Source organism: Haemaphysalis longicornis, unplaced genomic scaffold (assembly GCF_048455015.1).
Source record: "Haemaphysalis longicornis isolate Haplotype H1 unplaced genomic scaffold, Haemaphysalis longicornis Haplotype H1 scaffold_11, whole genome shotgun sequence".
Classification (NCBI taxonomy): domain Eukaryota; kingdom Metazoa; phylum Arthropoda; class Arachnida; order Ixodida; family Ixodidae; genus Haemaphysalis; species Haemaphysalis longicornis.
This window is the reverse complement of record NW_027526214.1, coordinates 30,039,707-30,056,977: the sequence shown is the minus strand read 5'-3', so window position 1 is coordinate 30,056,977 and position 17,271 is coordinate 30,039,707.

Below are 17,271 nucleotides of genomic sequence, written 5' to 3'. Positions count from 1 at the left end.
CCGCGGTTGAGAATCAACCTTCCATCACTCTCTACGATAGCGTCGATGTCAGAAGCAGCATCCTCACAGTAGACAGCGATCATCAAGTTTGCGCGGGGTGGCAGGGTGATGTGATCGTCGGCGATCCTGACAGCAGCACGGTGATCGGGGTTCGGCTGCGGCGTCGTGGAGTGATCGGAGGAAAATGTTATCGACTTGGTCTGCAGATCAATTATTGCGCCGTTGTCCGTCAAAAAGTCTATTCCGAGAATCACGTCGCGGGAGCAGTTAGGCAGAACGACGAACGCCGCAGGGTACGTTGTGCCGTCTATGGTGACGCGCGATGTGCACGTTCCACTTGGCGTCACGAGGTGGCCTCCTGCAGTGCGTATGTGCGGACCGTCCCATCTGGTCATAACTTTCTTCAGTTTAGACGCAAATGGTCCGCTCATTACTGAATAGTCAGCTCCCGTGTCTACGAGGGCGACTACGTCAAAGCCGTCGATGGACACCTTGACGTCAGATGCAGTCTTCCTCGAGTTCCGGGTTCGTCGGGGCGTCGTATCTCTGCTTGTACGTGTTGATGGTCGGGCACTGTGCATCGTCGTTGTCGTCGTCTTCTCAACGGACGTCTCGGTCAGGTCGGGTACGCGTCGCGCCGTGTAGCTGTCGTCGTGTTCGGGAGTCTCGTCAGGGTTAGGTCGGGTCGTCGGGATGAGGGCATGTCGTGAATCACTGTCTTCAGCGCGTCCTTGCGTCGTTGGAGGGTTTCCAGTTTTTCGCCGTAGAGCAACTTCCCCTCCAGAAGTTGCCGCCTTTAGTTTCCCCCGCGTGGGCTGGGGGACCTTCCACGGGCGCAGTCAGCGTTTCTACGGCGGTTCAGCGATTGGTAGGGGTAGGGCGACGGCGAACGGTTGAAACGCGCTGGGCCACGGCTGGTTTCAGATAGATACTCGTCGATCTCACGTGGTCGTTGGCCAGGGAGAGGGCGAGGTGCGTCGACGGAGAAACCACGCAGTCCGAGTCTCTTGTATGGGCAGCGACGGTAAATGTGGTCGGCCTCTCCGCAGTGGTAGCACAGAGGACGGTTATCGGGAGTTCGCCATACGTCCGTCTTCCTCGGCGTCTGGTTTCGGGCTACCGGGGGTGGGGCGGGTGACAGTGGGCGGCGGTACGGCGGGGCCTCTTGACGGCGTGTTGGAGCAGGGCGGGGTCGACGAACAGCCGCGGAGTATGTCATAGCTTGTGGCTCTCGGGGTACCTCGGATGGCGTAGAAGTTCCCAACGCTTGTTGCACTTCTTCTCTAATCACGTCGCTGAGGGAAGCGACTTGGGGCTGCGGCGGCGTTGGGAGAAGTTTCCGCAGCTCCTCTCTCACTATTGCGCGGATAGTTTCGCGTAGTCTGTCGGCCGGGATCCGCGTGCTGCCAAAGTCGTTCGCATTGGCCGCGCCAACAAAGTTGCGGTCATACTGCTTAGCACGCATTTCGAGGGCCTTCTCAATGGTGCTCGCTTCGGTCACGAATTCGGCGACGGTTTTGGGCGGATTTCGGACAAGTCCAGCAAACAGTTCCTCCTTCACTCCGCCCATTAAGAAGCGCAACTTCTTTTCTGCCGTCATTTCGGGGTCCGCGCGGCGAAATAGCTGCTTCATCTCCTCAACGAAGATCACGACACCTTCGTTGGGGTGTTGCGTGCGCGTTTCCAACAAAGGGCGGCTCTTTCTTCCCGCACGACGGTAGTGAAGGTCTTAGTGAACTCGCTTTTGAACTGAGCCCAGTTTGTCAAGGAGCTCTCGTGGTTCTCGAACCAAGTGCGAGCCGAATCTTCCAAGTAAAAGAAAACGTGCCGGAACGTTTCTGCGTCGTCCCACCTGTTGAATTTCCGGACGCGCTCCAGTTTCTCCAACCATTCTTCTGGGTCTTCTGCGGGGGCTCCTCGGAATGATGGCGGTTCCCGTGGCTGCTGCAGAACGACAGGAGGATTGGCTTGGTTGAGCATGGTGCTGGTTGCGACGTTTTTCTTCTTCGTCTTTTCCGGTAGTAGACCGAACTCGGGTCTAAATCTTGCACGCGGAGGCTGGCTCTTGTTGGACTGGCTTGGCGGCTTCCAGAGGTTGTAGTGGGCATGAAGGGTGCGTACCCCGCACCTCCACCAGATGTCACGTAGCCAAGGACGAAGCAGTTGTTTGGAAAAGAAACAAGTTTATTGGAGCGAACTTGTGCTCCCCTAACAACTGAAAAGAATACTGAGGCGGCGAAGCAGTGGTCAACAAAGTGACGTACGTGCGTCGGCGAGCGTCGCAGAATCGAATGCCCCGGCGTCCGCACTGCAGGCTTTTTATCTTTTGGCGCGCGTGGTTCTCGAAACGTCGATTCGCATCGAGAACATAGTAGATCCGAGATGATTATTCTGGGCTGCTCACGTTAGATCGGAATGCTCTCCCTATCACAATAGATAACACATGCGGCACAAAAAGATAGAATGGAACACGCGCTTCCCTTGGCGCAGAGATAACACAGACCGGCTCAGCCGAGCGGTAAAAGCAAAACACAAATAAACAAACCCAATGTATGGTTCGCGGCAATATCTATAAAGGGTCTACAGCTACCATCATACTCCATAGGGAGAGCAGTAAAATATATATAAGGAAGGATGTCAGACAAGGAGACACAATCTCTCCGATGTTATTCACAGCATGCTTACAAGAAGTATTCAGAACGTTGGATTCGGAACAGGTGGGAGTAAGGGTTAATGGAGAATACCTCAGTAACCTCAGATTCGCTGATGACGTTGCCTTGCTAAGTAACTCGGGGGACGAAATGCAAAGCATGCTTTCCGCACTGGGCGAACAGAGTAGAACCGTGGGCCTGAAAATTAATATGCAGAAAACTAAAGTAATGATCAATAACCTCGGGACAGCACAGCAGTTTGAGATAGATGGCGAGGCTGTGGAAGTGGTAAGCGAATATATATACTTAGGCCAAGTTGTGACCCCAGATCTCAACCATGAGGCAGAGATAATTAGAAGGATCAGAATGGGGTGGGGTGCATATGGCAGACATTCTCAGATAATGAATAGCAGCCTACCATTGTCGTTGAAGAAGAAAGGGTATGACAGCTGCATCTTACCGGTACTCACCGACGGGGCAGAAACTTGGAGGCTCACTAAGAGGGTTCAACTGAAATTGAGAATGACTCAGCGGGCAATGGAGCGGAAAATGGTAGGTGTAACATTAAGGGAGAAGAAGTGAGCGGAGTGGGTCACGGAGCAAACTGGTGTTAAAAACATATTAGTAGAAATTAAGAAGAAGAAATGGACGTGGGCAGGGCATGTAATGCGAAGGCAAGATAACCGCTGGTCATTAAGGGTAACAGAATGGATCCCTAGAGAAGGCAAGCGCTGTAGGGGGTGGCAGAAAGTTAGATGGGCAGATGAGATCAAGTTTGCGGGGAAAAATTGGTCACAGTTGGCAAAGAACCGAGGTAATTGGAGAATAATGGGAGAGGCCTTTGCCCTGCAGTGGGCGTAGATAGGCTGGTGATGATGATGATGATGATGATGATGATGATGATGATGATGATGATGATGATGATGATGATGTGCAAATATCCTCAGGCGGGATAGACCACTTGATAAACAGCCGCAAGCCAGCAGGCGGGTATTCGCGAGTGGGAGTTAAACTGTGACGGCCCTACACTCTAAGAAATCTGTGCAGGTGGGCTTCACGACAACTCGCTGAAAGAACATTCATCTTGCTCAAATCTGCGAATTTGGCAAATGACGAGGCCTGGCATGCGATCGAAGTAAAAACTATTATCTGCGCTGGTACAGCAGTGCAAATCTGGGACAACCGCGCACACGCACGCCTTTCGCTGATGTCCCTGCGAAGATCCTATTTTTTACTTTATTTGCATAATGGGCCTCGTCATACGCCAAATTCGCACATTTCACCACGCTGAATGCTTGTTCTGCGACGTTGTCGTGAAGCCCACCTGCGCCGATTTATTAGTGTACGCGACAGCAGTACGCCAACGCGCCAACCTTGATAAGTCGAAGTTAAGGTGTGAGGCGGACCATAAATTTGATGTACCCGTCGGTCCGCAGACGAACGCAAAAACACATACAAATATATAAGGCCACGTCTTACAGCGATGACCTAACACCCGCTTTCCAACCCGCTCGATCTAAGTTTCTTCCTATCACGATGCTCTCTCTATATATATCTCTGCTTACTGCTTATCAGTGTCTTTGGAACCCGATTGTTACTCCCTCTCTTCCTAGGCTATATGGCTTAATTCAAGTGCGTCTGCCGCTAGGGAGGAGAGATGTACCCGTTCGCACCACAATGTCGGGTAACTCGCTGGCCGACGACGCTTGTTACTGTGGCAGGACTGCGCTATACGTAAGATCACCTCATCTCTTTCGCGTTGCTAGGTCTTGTGGGAATCGAAAACAGCTGTGTTGAGTAGTTTGACCTAATAGCGTCTGTACAGGACAGTTCAAAAGGTGTCTCTATTTTCTATATCCACGTCATTTTTCTTTCATTTACGCCTTGTACTAAGGTTGGTTTCGTGTCGTATTGGCAATTACACACTTGATTTTTCGTCTCTCAGTTAGTTTGACCACGTTGGCCTTATCACGCGTGCGAGGCGTTGGGCATGCTGGCTATACATATCACCGGACGGCACGGGTGTCGCGTAGTGCTCAGCGGTTGGTTCGATGGCTAGCTGGACGCCATGGAGATGACGGGGCTCAACATGGCGTTGTCTCTAAACTTGGGATCTCAGATAGGGGTTGTATATCATGCGAGAACGCGCTAAATATCTTTGTCTAAGTTTTTAGCCCAATCACCTGTCCGGTCAAACAGTCTACTAGGCTAGCCTTTATCAGCACCCCTTTCATACGATCCCCGGTCATACTACACTTTCTTGCGGTGTCTTCAAAATCGCATTATCGTGGGTCCAGTGTATGTATAAAAATGTATATATTGTGAGCGCGAAGCACCGAAACGTAGAAAATTATTTATTTCACTGCTCCATTATCCCCATCACCAAACACATCGAAGAACGCTTCGTCTTCTACATGGCTGATCGTCATCATCGTTGGTTGCTGGTCCGGTGTTCCGAGACGGCTTAGTCGTAAAATAAATGCCTTACCTCACCGAGTAACCAAGGCCCTTACAACTGGTGAAGGTGCGGGGTAGGAGTTGTAGTAATGTGGGGTGGCGTCGGCATCACACCCGTCATGGATGCCAGCACCTCCTTCACGACGTCGCGCAAATGGAGCGCTTCCGAGCGAAAGGAATCGCGTGGAGGAGAGGGCCGGTCATTGAACTGGAGCTCTTCGCGGTTGATTTGACGTATATATGGGGCGTAGGTCCACGTCCCCGTGTGGTTGCTTAGCAAGACCATTTGGGTGCAGACAGACGGCTTGCAGTTCGTCCAGGCGCTGACAGGTTGTCCGGATATCGCTGATGATCTAAGGATTTTGAATTACAAGGGCGTTGAAGGCAAAAGGTGCTATGCCCTTCAGGACATGGCGAACCTTGTCGGCCTCCGGCATGCTTGCATGCACACGGCGATACAGAGCGTGAACGTCCTCTTTGTAAGATGCATACGTCTGCTCAGGGCCATCATGGCGACTGGCCAGCTTCCTTTTTGCTATGTCTGACCGAGCGGTTGGCCTACCGAATATCTGGCGCAGCTCCTGACAAAAGGTGGCCCAGTCGGAAAGCTGGTGGTTGTTGTTAAGAAACCATGTTTGTGCGACCTTGTCCAAGGAAAACCCAACGTTGTGTAGCATCGCCACGTCATCCTAACAGTTAAACGCACTGAGTCGAGTAAACTGATCCAGCCAGTCTTCAACGTCTTCATGGTAGAGCCCGGCGAAATGAGGAGGATCGCGCTGGCAGCTGATGATAGCAAATACCAGAGGCGCAGCAGGGGACGTGCCAGCGGGACTGCTTCCGGCCTCACGCTGCATCACAGCTACCGGTCATCGCCTGCCTGAACGGAGCTCCACGGGTCCGCTTGGAAAGAATTGAGGGCGGGATCGAGCGCCACCGGGATCGAACACCTGATCAGGGGATCTTGTGCTTGGGAAGTTATCCGACGTTGTCGGGAAATGCCCTGGTGGAAGGGATGGTAACTTTTGACCGACGGTGAGGGTCGAGTGGTAAAACACTCGTATCGTAATCGGGAGGTACCAGGTTCTAATCCGGGGCCGCTGGATACCTACCGGTTTCTTTAAAAAGGGTACAAGCGTCCCCGTACCATAGCTTGTCTCGACGGTGGAACAAATGCTTGGAGCTTGACCACAAGCAGCCATGGAAGGCCATGTGGTAGGTCCCTCGAACCCCTTCGGGTGGGGTTCGGGAGCTCTGGCACCCTCCAATTCCAAGGCTACAAGCGCCCCCTGTCTGGGCGGGGGATGAAGGGCTTGGACACGTAATACCACTGTGGCAGACGTGGTAGGTTCCCCTGGAGCCGCTGGTCACCCACCAGAATAAAAATGGGGACACGCAGGCCCCCATACGGGGCATTCAGTGTACTGTAAACCGTTCCACCACGTCGGTTTGTACCATGAGGAAGGAGAATGTGGGAGGTACTTCGGTACCGCTGGGCACCAACAAGTAAAAATTGGTACAAGCACCCCCTGCCCAAGGGATCTAGTGCTTGAGAAGTTACCCGACTTTGTCGGGAAATGCCCCGTTAGCAGGTGTCGTAACTTTTACCACAGCGGTGGCTCAGAGGTACAGCATTCGCCTCGTATGCGGAGGGTACTGGGTTCGAATCCTGGTGCCGCCGGGCACCCACTGGTTTCTTTATTGGGTACAGGCGTCCCTGGTCAAGTGCGGACCTTTCAAAGGAGAATACGCTTCTGGAAAGCTGCCTTTACCCTATCGAAGTGCTCCTGACCCTTGTCCATCTGGCGGAGCCCCCGGCCATGGCGCAACGCGGCATGATGGCCGGGGGTGAAAGAGTGTGGCGGCATGTCTTGTCACAGGCGGTTGCGAGTTGAGCGTCCATCGTGGCTGTGGAAGGCACCATGTGAATTCGTGTTCCTTGGTGGCGCCGGGCACCTACCGGTAAAATAGGTACAAGTGACTCCCCGCCTGGCACTCGGCCCTTGTGTGGGACTACAACGCTTGGGAAGTTAACCCGGCTTGCACGGAAATCGTCCCTATGGAAAGGGGTGGCTGCAAAAACGCAGGAACGTTTTTTCCCGTGTACACACCAATTGATTCTGGGGTGGGACTTTCTATCTTCGGCGTCCGCTGTCATTTCCTGCAATTTACCTGCTGTCGAACTCACGGCTACCCACTTTTCCAGCGTTGATGATGAAGAGCCGTCTCGGTTGTAGGCGCAAGCTGATCAAGTTTTGCTCCCTCGGCAAGAGACACTAATGACAATGTGGTCACATAGGATTCAAGATGGCGACATTTTAGCCGTTCCTGAACTGTCCTTTCTTCCTAAAGGAGTCGTAATTCCCACTTGTCTCTTTCGGTTTTCGAATGGGTCAGTGGTACTTGCTGCAACGAATGTCAGTTTAGAGCCGATCTTGCTGCTAGAAGGTGCTGCTATTGCTGCTGCTGCTGCTGACAGCCTTGTCATGTCTGTTATGCCCATTTGCTCGTCGTCAGCAGGCCAGCGCTTTCGGATCCTGCATCGTCATCGGCCGCTCTTGTCGCAACCATTACCTATGACCTCAGCCCTAAAGAGGCAGAGCCCCTCCTTGCTTTGCTTAAAAAACACGCAGCTTGTTTCGACGTCTCTTCGTCGAAACTGGGGCGGACTTCCGAAACAGCACACCGCATTGACACGGATGGCTCTCGTATCATCCGCCACCGTCCGTATCGTGTATCTTCTTCAGAACGAAAGATCATCAAGGACCACGTTTCGGATATGCTTGAACGCGACATTATTCGCCCTTCTGTTAGCCCGTGGTCGTCACCCGTCGTTTTGGTTCGTAAAAAAGACGGATCAGTCCGTTTCTGCGTTGATTATCGCGCACTAAACAAAATTACCCGAAAAGACGTATACCCCATGCCCCGAATAGATGACACTTTGGACTGTTTACAAGGTGCGGAATATTTCTCAAGCATTTAACTCCGATTCGGCTATTGGCAAATCCCGATGCATGAAACTGACAAAAAAACGCGTTTTCCACCCGGACGGACTTTATGAATTCAATGTTATGCCTTTTGGATTATGTAATGCCCCAGCTTCTTTTGAGCGTCTCGTGGATACAGTTCCGCGTGGACTCAAATGGAGGACATGTTTATGTTGTTTAGATAACGTTGTGATCTTCTCATCGAATTTTCCACAACATCTTAAGCGCTTGAACGAAGCACTTACGTGTTTGGATTTCAGCCCAAATAATGGATTTCAGCTCAACACAAATATTTGCCGTTTTGCCAGCAAAACAAAGTCCTTGGTCATGTTGTCAGCAAAGAAGGCATGCAACCAGACTCTGACAAAATAACAGCTGTGCTCACTTATCCTCGACCACTACAACAAAAAGCCATCCGCAGTTTCCTCGGACTTGCTCTTACTTTCGCCGTTTTATTCCCGGTTTCGCCACCCTTGCTTCACCTCTCAACAGGCTTCTGCAATCTGACGTTCCCTTTACCTGGTCCGACGACTGTGAAAAAACTTTTCACGCTAATAAAGGTGCGCTTACTTGTTGTCCAGTGTTGTGCCACTTCGATGAGACAAGACCCGCACTTCTTCATACCGATGCCAGTGGGGCCGGCATTGGCGCCGTTCTCCTCCAACGGGATGACCAATCAAGAGAGCGGCCTGTTGCTTACGCCAGTCGCTCTCTCACGCCCGCCGAAAAAAAACTACAGCATCACAGAACAGAAAAGCCTTGCCATCGTTTAGGATGTCCAGAAATTTCGGCCATTTTTATACAGCCGCGTTTTCACCATTGTAACCGATCATCACACACTCTGGTGGTTATCGACTTTAAAGAACATTTCTGGACGCCTTGGACGGTGGATTCTTCATTTACAAGAATACGACTTCTCTGTCACATACAAGTTGGGCAAGAAACACCTCGATGCAGACGCGCTATCGCGCTGGCCGCAATCGCCTTCACATACTGCTTGTGTAACGCCGCCGGCAAACGCGTTGCCGCTTGAGCCTGTCAGCTTCATTGCGGTCGGTAAACGCTTTTAGCTTAAAAAGCTCTAACAAGAAGACCATTATTGTCAAAGCATAGTTGACAGACTGAGTGGTAGAACACCGCCTCGAAACAGTCGCTTACGCCGCCAGCAAACAAAATTTCGGGTTGTTGATGGCGTGTTCCATCTTCAAAATTACCATCCTACTGGAGAAAACTGGGTTCCCGTTTACCCTGAGCACTGCAGCAGAAAATTTCGGAGGCGTTTCATGACGATGCGACCGCCGACCACCTCGGATATCAGAAAACGTATGACCGCATCAGAGCCCGTTTTTTTTGGCCTGACATGTCCACAAGCGTATCCAAGTACGTCGCGTCAACTACCTCCTGCCAGCGTCGCAAGCGCCCTACATCACCTCCGACTGGACAGCTACAACCTTGCTCGTGCTCCGCTGAGCCTTTTTAGATTGTTGGAATTGATTTGTACGGGCCGCTACCTAAAACTCCTACCGGTTACCGTTGGATCGTCACAGCTCTGGACCATCTGACACGCTATTCTGAAACGGCTCCCTTGCGTACTAGATGCGCCGAAGGGGTCGCTAGCTTCTTTTTGCACCGCATCGTCTTGCGGCATGGCGCCCCTCGTGTCTTGCTAAGTGCCCAGGGGAGAAGGTTCCTCTCGAACATCGTTGCAGAAGTCCTGCATGCCTCACGAACTGTTCACATATTGACCACCGGATATCACCCTCAAAATAATTGACTTACTGAAAGATTTCATCGCACGCTTTCTGACATGCTTTCAATGTATACTGCACCTGATCACAGCAATTGGGACCACATACTCCCTTTCGTAACATTCGCTTACAATACGGCTACCCAACGCACCACCGGTTATTCACCATTCTTCCTCGTATACGGCCGCCAACCGTCCTCGCAACAAGACTTCTGTTTCTTTACCGCCCCTGTATCACGTTCTGCTCCAAGCACTGAACAGCTCATCTCTCTCGTGAAGCATTGCCGCCAGCTGGCCCGTGACCGCACTACTGAGTGTCAGCAGGACAGGACAGAGCGCTAAAATGCATCTCACCGGACTGATGATTTCCGACCTGGCGATGAAGTTTGTTATGGACCCCTTTCCGGGTTCCTGGACTTTGCGAAATAGTCCTTTACTGTTTCCTTGGACCGTACACCATTCTAGAGGAAACCTCACCCATAAACTTCCGCATAACCCCGGTAATTCCACCTGCCGATCACCGATGCCGTGGCACCGCGATTGTGCACGTGTCTCGGCTCAAGCCAGTCCATCGTCGTCCTTCCGTGTGATTGCGGCCGGGAGGCCCCCTTGACAGGCGGGGGGAAAAATTGTGAGCGCGAAGCACCGAAGCATAGAAAATCATTTATCTCACTGCTCCATTATCCCCATCACCAAACACACCGAGGAACACTTCGTCTTCTAGGAGGATGATCATCATCATCGTTGGTTGCTGGTCCGGTGTTCCAAGACGGCTTAGTCGTAAAATAAACACCTTACCTCACCGAGTAACCAAGGCCCTTACAATATCTGTGTATGTATATATATGTATGGTTATACATACATGTATATGTATTTATATATACCAACTAAGATATACAAACATGTATATGTATTTATATATACCAACAGAATTCATTAGAGTTTAGTACTTAGAAAATTTACGTGGGTACACATACCTCACGGGACTAAACACGTGTGCTAAAATTTGCGCATTTGATGAGAAAGACCTGATGTCAGATCTCCAGTGTGGTCGTAAATTATTTATTCTATAGATGTATTACAGCTCTACTTGGTCGACCATGAGGTCTGGCCCTACTAACAAATTTCAGGGTATATTTCTTACCAAACCATGGATATAGGCTGCCTCTCTATTGCAAAGATGATTCAGGCTGGACACTGTGCTTGGACCATGGGGAAAAACTAGAGGTAATACCCAAGATGCCGAGTGCTCACTTCAGGTACATCAACGCTGTTCATGGCTTAGGTCCCGGCCATTGATGTCCTGCATGCTCTAAAACATCTTCTTGGAAAGCCAAATAAAACGATCCCACTAGTTTTCGAAGCTGGAGGTGTTCATGAGAGTACTTTTGTTTTTATTTGCATGCTTGCTTATTCACAGGGACCCGTTGAACCTTGCCACTTCTTCAAATATCAGAAAAATTGACTGGAAATGTAACGGCATTTTCTTGCGGAGCAAGCATAATTTCGCGTTGTTTTATTGTGCTGCCGCTGGCAATCTTCGATATTTTGGTCATATCGTACGCACATGTTCTTTTTAACTATTATTTCTCGGCAACGAGCGTTTAGTGTAATATTTCGCGCATTATGAAAGTTATGACTGCTCACAAGTTGGGCTTAACTCAAAATAATGCCTCCAGATGGGTAACGCATCAAATTGAAAGCGTCCATGAGTCTATTCACTTCAGATGAATAAAAATTTCCTCCTTTTTATAACAATCACATAATCATGATGCGTCATATATCATGGTGAAACTCTAATGATGCCGCAATGTATGTAAGATATCACAATTAGTGTCTGGGTGAGGTGATTAACTTCATAAATTTTTTAATTGCTCCCTTGTTATATGGCACTGACATGGTGAGACATAAATTGTGTTAAAATATAAAGTGGAGTTCAAAATTTAACTTCTCGATGAGAAAACGTATTTGTGACAATTAAAAATGATTCTTGTTTATACTCATTTCTTTGTCACGATGGGTCATTGTTGGATTTGTATTAATTATGGTGTCAGTAATGCGTGTCAAGTGTCAAAGTAAAGGTTTTGATGAGGAATATAATGTTGGAAAAATAAGGAATCATGACAAATACATTGTGGTTCACAGATTGATTTAAAATTCTATAGTGATGCCGCTAGAGCGTGTGTGGTATTGAAGTGGCCTCAATGATGGGGTATACGTTGAATAATTTAAAATGCTTGCAGGTTGGAATCCTGACGGAGTCATGGTGAGTCACAAAGTTTGGTAAAACTCAAACATGTGCCGCTAGGGAGTGCGGATTGTCAAATTCCAGGTCTTGATCAAGGAAATCACGTGCAGGCCTTGATCTGGAAAATCATCCGTAAAATACGTGCAAAATACTAGTAAACGCCCCGTAAAATACTTCCGGATCATATTCATAACGTAGTCATAGTGAGTTTTAGGTTGGGTTGAAATTCAGATGATTGCACGTAGGCGGGTGGGCTATGAAATGAAGGGTTTTAGTTTGGGAAACAATGTTTTTTTAAATAAAAAATAGTCAAAGTGACGCCGTAGGGCTATTTCCGGTATAAAAATAAAACTGTTGACGAGTGGACTCATGTAGTACAAAAAAAGGCTTCGTTGATATGCTCATCAGATGCTCATGGTGACTCATAAATAACGTAAGGTTTAAGGAGATACCGCTAGAGTGTGTCAGGTATTAATTAAAAGTCTCGTCCAGCAAATAAAGGTGGCTTTGAAAAGGGCAACACATTGATCTGTACTAGTCGGAAGTAGTGAAAGTTCGCAAAGTTAGTGCAGGTAGTAAAATGGTAGCACAAAAAAGTGGTGTCAAAGAGAGAGAGAGAAAGAGAAAAAACTTGATTGTCTAAACAGCCCTAGTCCGGGCCGTCGAGACACAGTCACTTCATTAGGAAACGGCTAGTCCGTAGAACTCCCAGACATCTGCACAAACGGAAAGCCAGTGGGCCGTCAGAAGCTCGTGCGTGTATTTGACATCTACACCAGGACCCGGGTTCAACCAGTCCTTCCAGGAAGCGATGTGAGAACGCAGATGTGGGGGTAGGTATGGTGTACGGTACTCCCAGTGAAGGTGACGACTAATGAGTAGCAAGGGCAGTTTGGTGTAGAGAGAGTGGGGTGCGAGAGGCTGCCATGCATGTAGTGGATGCGGGTGGGAGTGATAAGAGAGAGTAAATATTTTGATGGAAAAAAAATTAACCGAGACAGTTTGTGCATCGTAAGATTTGATGTCAAGTTTCTTCACAATTAGAAATTACAGTTTGTGTCCTACGGTTCGTGGGGGCTGCAGAAGTTTTGGTAAACTTGTAGGGAGTCGGGTGCAGATAAAGCAAACACAAGGTACTGAAAAATAGTGTGTTCAGCTTGGAAGGGCTGCAATAATGAAAAATACTCCCCTGGTGCTTTAGAAAGATTAGTATTTCTAGCTCATTTTTTACAAGCCATCTTTTTTCTGGGACCTTAGCGACATTGTGCAATTTTCAATATCAGTACACAAGCTCTTCCTGCCACCTAAGCCCACGTTGGTGAGCAGCCACAGTGGCAAGAAGGATAGAGATCGCGGAAACTTTTCCTGACTTTTAAAAAGAGTCAAAGTACGCAACCACGCCCTGTTCGCTCTTCCCCAGTTGTATAACTTGCATACTTTGGTATTTATTGTGTCAGTCAGTTTTAGCATGTCACCGGAACTATATATTGCCATTTTATTGAACACGTTTGCAGATGAGTATTGCGCACTTTTCCGTGTTTTCTTATAGTGTCAAGTTTTGATGTCAATTTAACAGATAAATAACGAAGCAGTTTGGCAACGCAGGTGCGGATACTTTTGCAGTGCCTCAAATGTCCTTTGGTCCAATAAATAACTCGCTTTAACATGGTAGGTGCCTGCTACAAACACATGCAACTCAGAGAGCCCGCCACGAAGATGATTTCTGTGTCGTTAATTTACCATTAAGAAAATAGTGTATATCTGCGGTCTGTTGGTACTAGTCTACAGAAATACGTAAAATATTTACATAGCTCAGGACATAAACTGTTAAAAAACTGTGGATCAAAATAACAAAAAAAATTAAGCGGACATATTTTAAGAAGGCAGGTAGCGTTGTGTTTCTTCTTCATTTTATGTACTCTGTGTTTCAGGATGAAACTTTCGGGAAAAACAGGTATATGTGACAACCACACTGGGGTTTCTGAACTTTTGTATTACTATTGTAGTGTATTTCAGCGGCAATGTCAAGCGAATGAAAGGTAGGCCAATGCAGCAGCTTAACACTGTACGAATAAGGATATTCACTTGTATATTTACGTTCATGCGAGAGTATTTCTATTGCAAATACAACCCACCACCAACCATGCAATGTCGCGTAACTCAACTGAGCTGCTTATGTGAGAAAGGGGACAAATAAATTTATTTGTTATATTGGTGTATACGGGAATGAGTGGTGATATGAGACAAAGAAAGAATGATTGCGACAAAAAGAAGCCCATAAAGTATGACAAAATGGCCGAAAAGAACCCCAATTGGGCTGCTCATCTTTAAGTCTCAAACGAAAGAACGCTGGAAGAAGAGCAGCGGCGTGTGAGTGCACCTGTATTACGAATAAATTTTCCAAAAGTTTCTACATTTTTTTCTGCGTAAGCCCGATGTGGTAAGGAATATAAACTTAGCACAATGGTATGTAGGTTGGAAAAAAAAAATAAACGTACGCCTAGATTGCATTTAGTTCCATAGTTGCGGTTTTAAATATTGCAAGGCATAGAGCGTTATGGAAAGAATGTCTGGTGAATGTCTAATAAATAGTTCTGGGCTCTTCCCAGAGCCAATGAACGCATAAATGTCCAACTACCGTCGGCTAACATTGTGTAATCGAATGTTTTTAGACATCTCTGCTGGCTCATTCAACGAGAGCTTGAACGTATGTTTACGCCACCATATTTTGTTTTCTTTCGGGGTTTTATACAGTATAATTCAATTATTTTAATAAATAAAAAGTTCAAATATTTTCTTTTATATGCTAACTTCACGAGAAAAATGCAATGTGAGCATGAACGAAGTGCAGTTTTTAGTGTCTGTAGTTTTTCAAAGATTTTTCAAAGATGTAGTTTTTCTTTTCTCACGGCAAGGAATAATGATTTTGCGTCAAATATGTTTGAAAACCAACAATGCACCAAAATGACAGAAACTTCAATGCAAACTTCGCGTTGTGCCATAAACAGAAATTTTAAAAAATCGTGAACTTAGCCTCGAACTACAATGTCGCTTGCTTTTTCGCCCCATCACCATATCTCCTTGTGACCAACTTGCACGTGATATTGAACCGTGCACGCATTATTTCGGCAATCGTAAAAACATGGCTAGACAAGAATAATATAAACGTACAAAAATGCGTTTGCCTAGTGTGGTTTTTCTAAAAACACGTTACTCTAAAAATGAAAATTAAAAATGCCCGTCCGCGATTCTTTTGAAACCTTGGCAGACGTGACTTATGAAGAGAGCCAAAAACACCAGTAAAAACATGTTGCACAATTTAGTCTGTACCGAAGACATAAGCGGGAAGAGGTAGAGGTTTTCATAGGCATCTCGGTGCACTGTTCTGGACTACTGCCTTCAGAATTTCTGACTTGGCGGTTTGACAAATAGTGGGCGTTCACCTTCTGCGGCAGCACACTACACTTGTGAACCATTTATGTTGTTCCAAGGGGAAACCCAATGTTTAATTTTTTCAATCGCGATGATTCACTACTTTCCTAGGCCTTCTACCTTCTTGAATGCAAACTGTCATTTTTATCTTTTTTGATTTACCCCTAAGCTTTCATTCTGATTCGGTAAATATATATATATATATATATATATATATATATATATATATATATATATATATATATATATATATATATATATATTTATATATATATATATAAATATATATATATATATATATATATATATATATATATATATATATATATATATATTTATATATATATATATATATATACGATAGAGAAGGCAATCTGTAAACATAACAATATTTATTATAACGTTTAGACTGGGGAACGGTCTTTTTCCAAGATACAGATAGTGCAGACCAGTTGGGTTTATATACATTTCGGTATTGGCCGGGGCAAGACGATGTATCAACCTAAACGTAGGCTCTACGCGACACAGAAGCATACGAAGCACCAGAACGGGGGGGGGGCGATGCGGCGTGGGAGTGGCGCCGGGGAACAGAGGGAAAGGGAGCGTAATAACGACAGGCGAGGGTACAGGATAACAGGAAAGCGTTGTATGGTGCTGAAGTCAACGCTGGATAACAAGAAAGTGTGGGACTACGGAGGGCCTCTTTCCTGCTTGTTTCGTGACTGCGAATTTACTGGTTATGAGAAAAGGGTGGGAGAGCCCAGAGTTAATTACGAACGCCTTGTGCAGGTGTTAACACACACGTACGTGCGTAAAATATGCAGCATCTTCCCGCGGGGGAACCATGGCGTGATGCGACGCATCCTGGGGGGTTCCGTTTGCGTTTGCTTCCATCGCACTTCATCCGAAGACGCAATGGAGTCAACGGAAGTGAAGCGAAGTGAGCGAAAGAAGCGCTACACTGAACGGGCGGCGGCGCTCACCGCGGTATACTCACAGTTGAAGGAGAGGAGACGAATGGAGGGGAGTAGCGCATGCGCAGCGAGATCAGATGTGAGAGAAAAGGGTCAGCGAAGCGCGCGCAGCTGTTATGGTAATACGATGGCGAGAGCGTTACGCACAGCTGTCGGCGAGAAGAACGGAGGAGAGTATCGCATGCGTACTCAGAGTGCGGACGACGGAAAACGACGCCGGAGAGACAAGGCGAGTGTAACAGATGCGTCGCATCTAAAAAGAGGGGGGATGCAGGAAGAGAGGGATTGAGACAGGAGAGGGGCGTTTATTCGCGGGAGGGGTGCGGAAGTGGTGGGGGAACTGCAGCGGGGGTGGGGGGGGAATGCGGGGATAAAAGAGGTTCGAAGAAAGCCCCTAATGACGCGCGTTTTCACATCAAGAGAAAACACCAAAGCGTTTTTCTGCGTAAAACGTTACAGCCGTCCACGAGGCGGTCGCAGAAAGGCAAGGTCATGCAATCAATATAAGAACAATAAAATTCAAAATAACGGTAATTAAGGCTAGATAACAGAAATACAGAAAAAATAGTAGACATCAGGCAAATGACACACACAAAAAGGGCGTTATACAGTGCCCAATGAAGTTCTCGGAGAGAGCGAGAGAGACAGAGAGAGAAACAACTTTCACTGACGCTCGCAGGCGTCAGACGGGGTGGAACCCTATTCACAAGTCCCATATGAGTACAATAGCTCCTGGCCCCTGCACGCAAGCTCTTGCGGCGTCGACAGGTCGGGG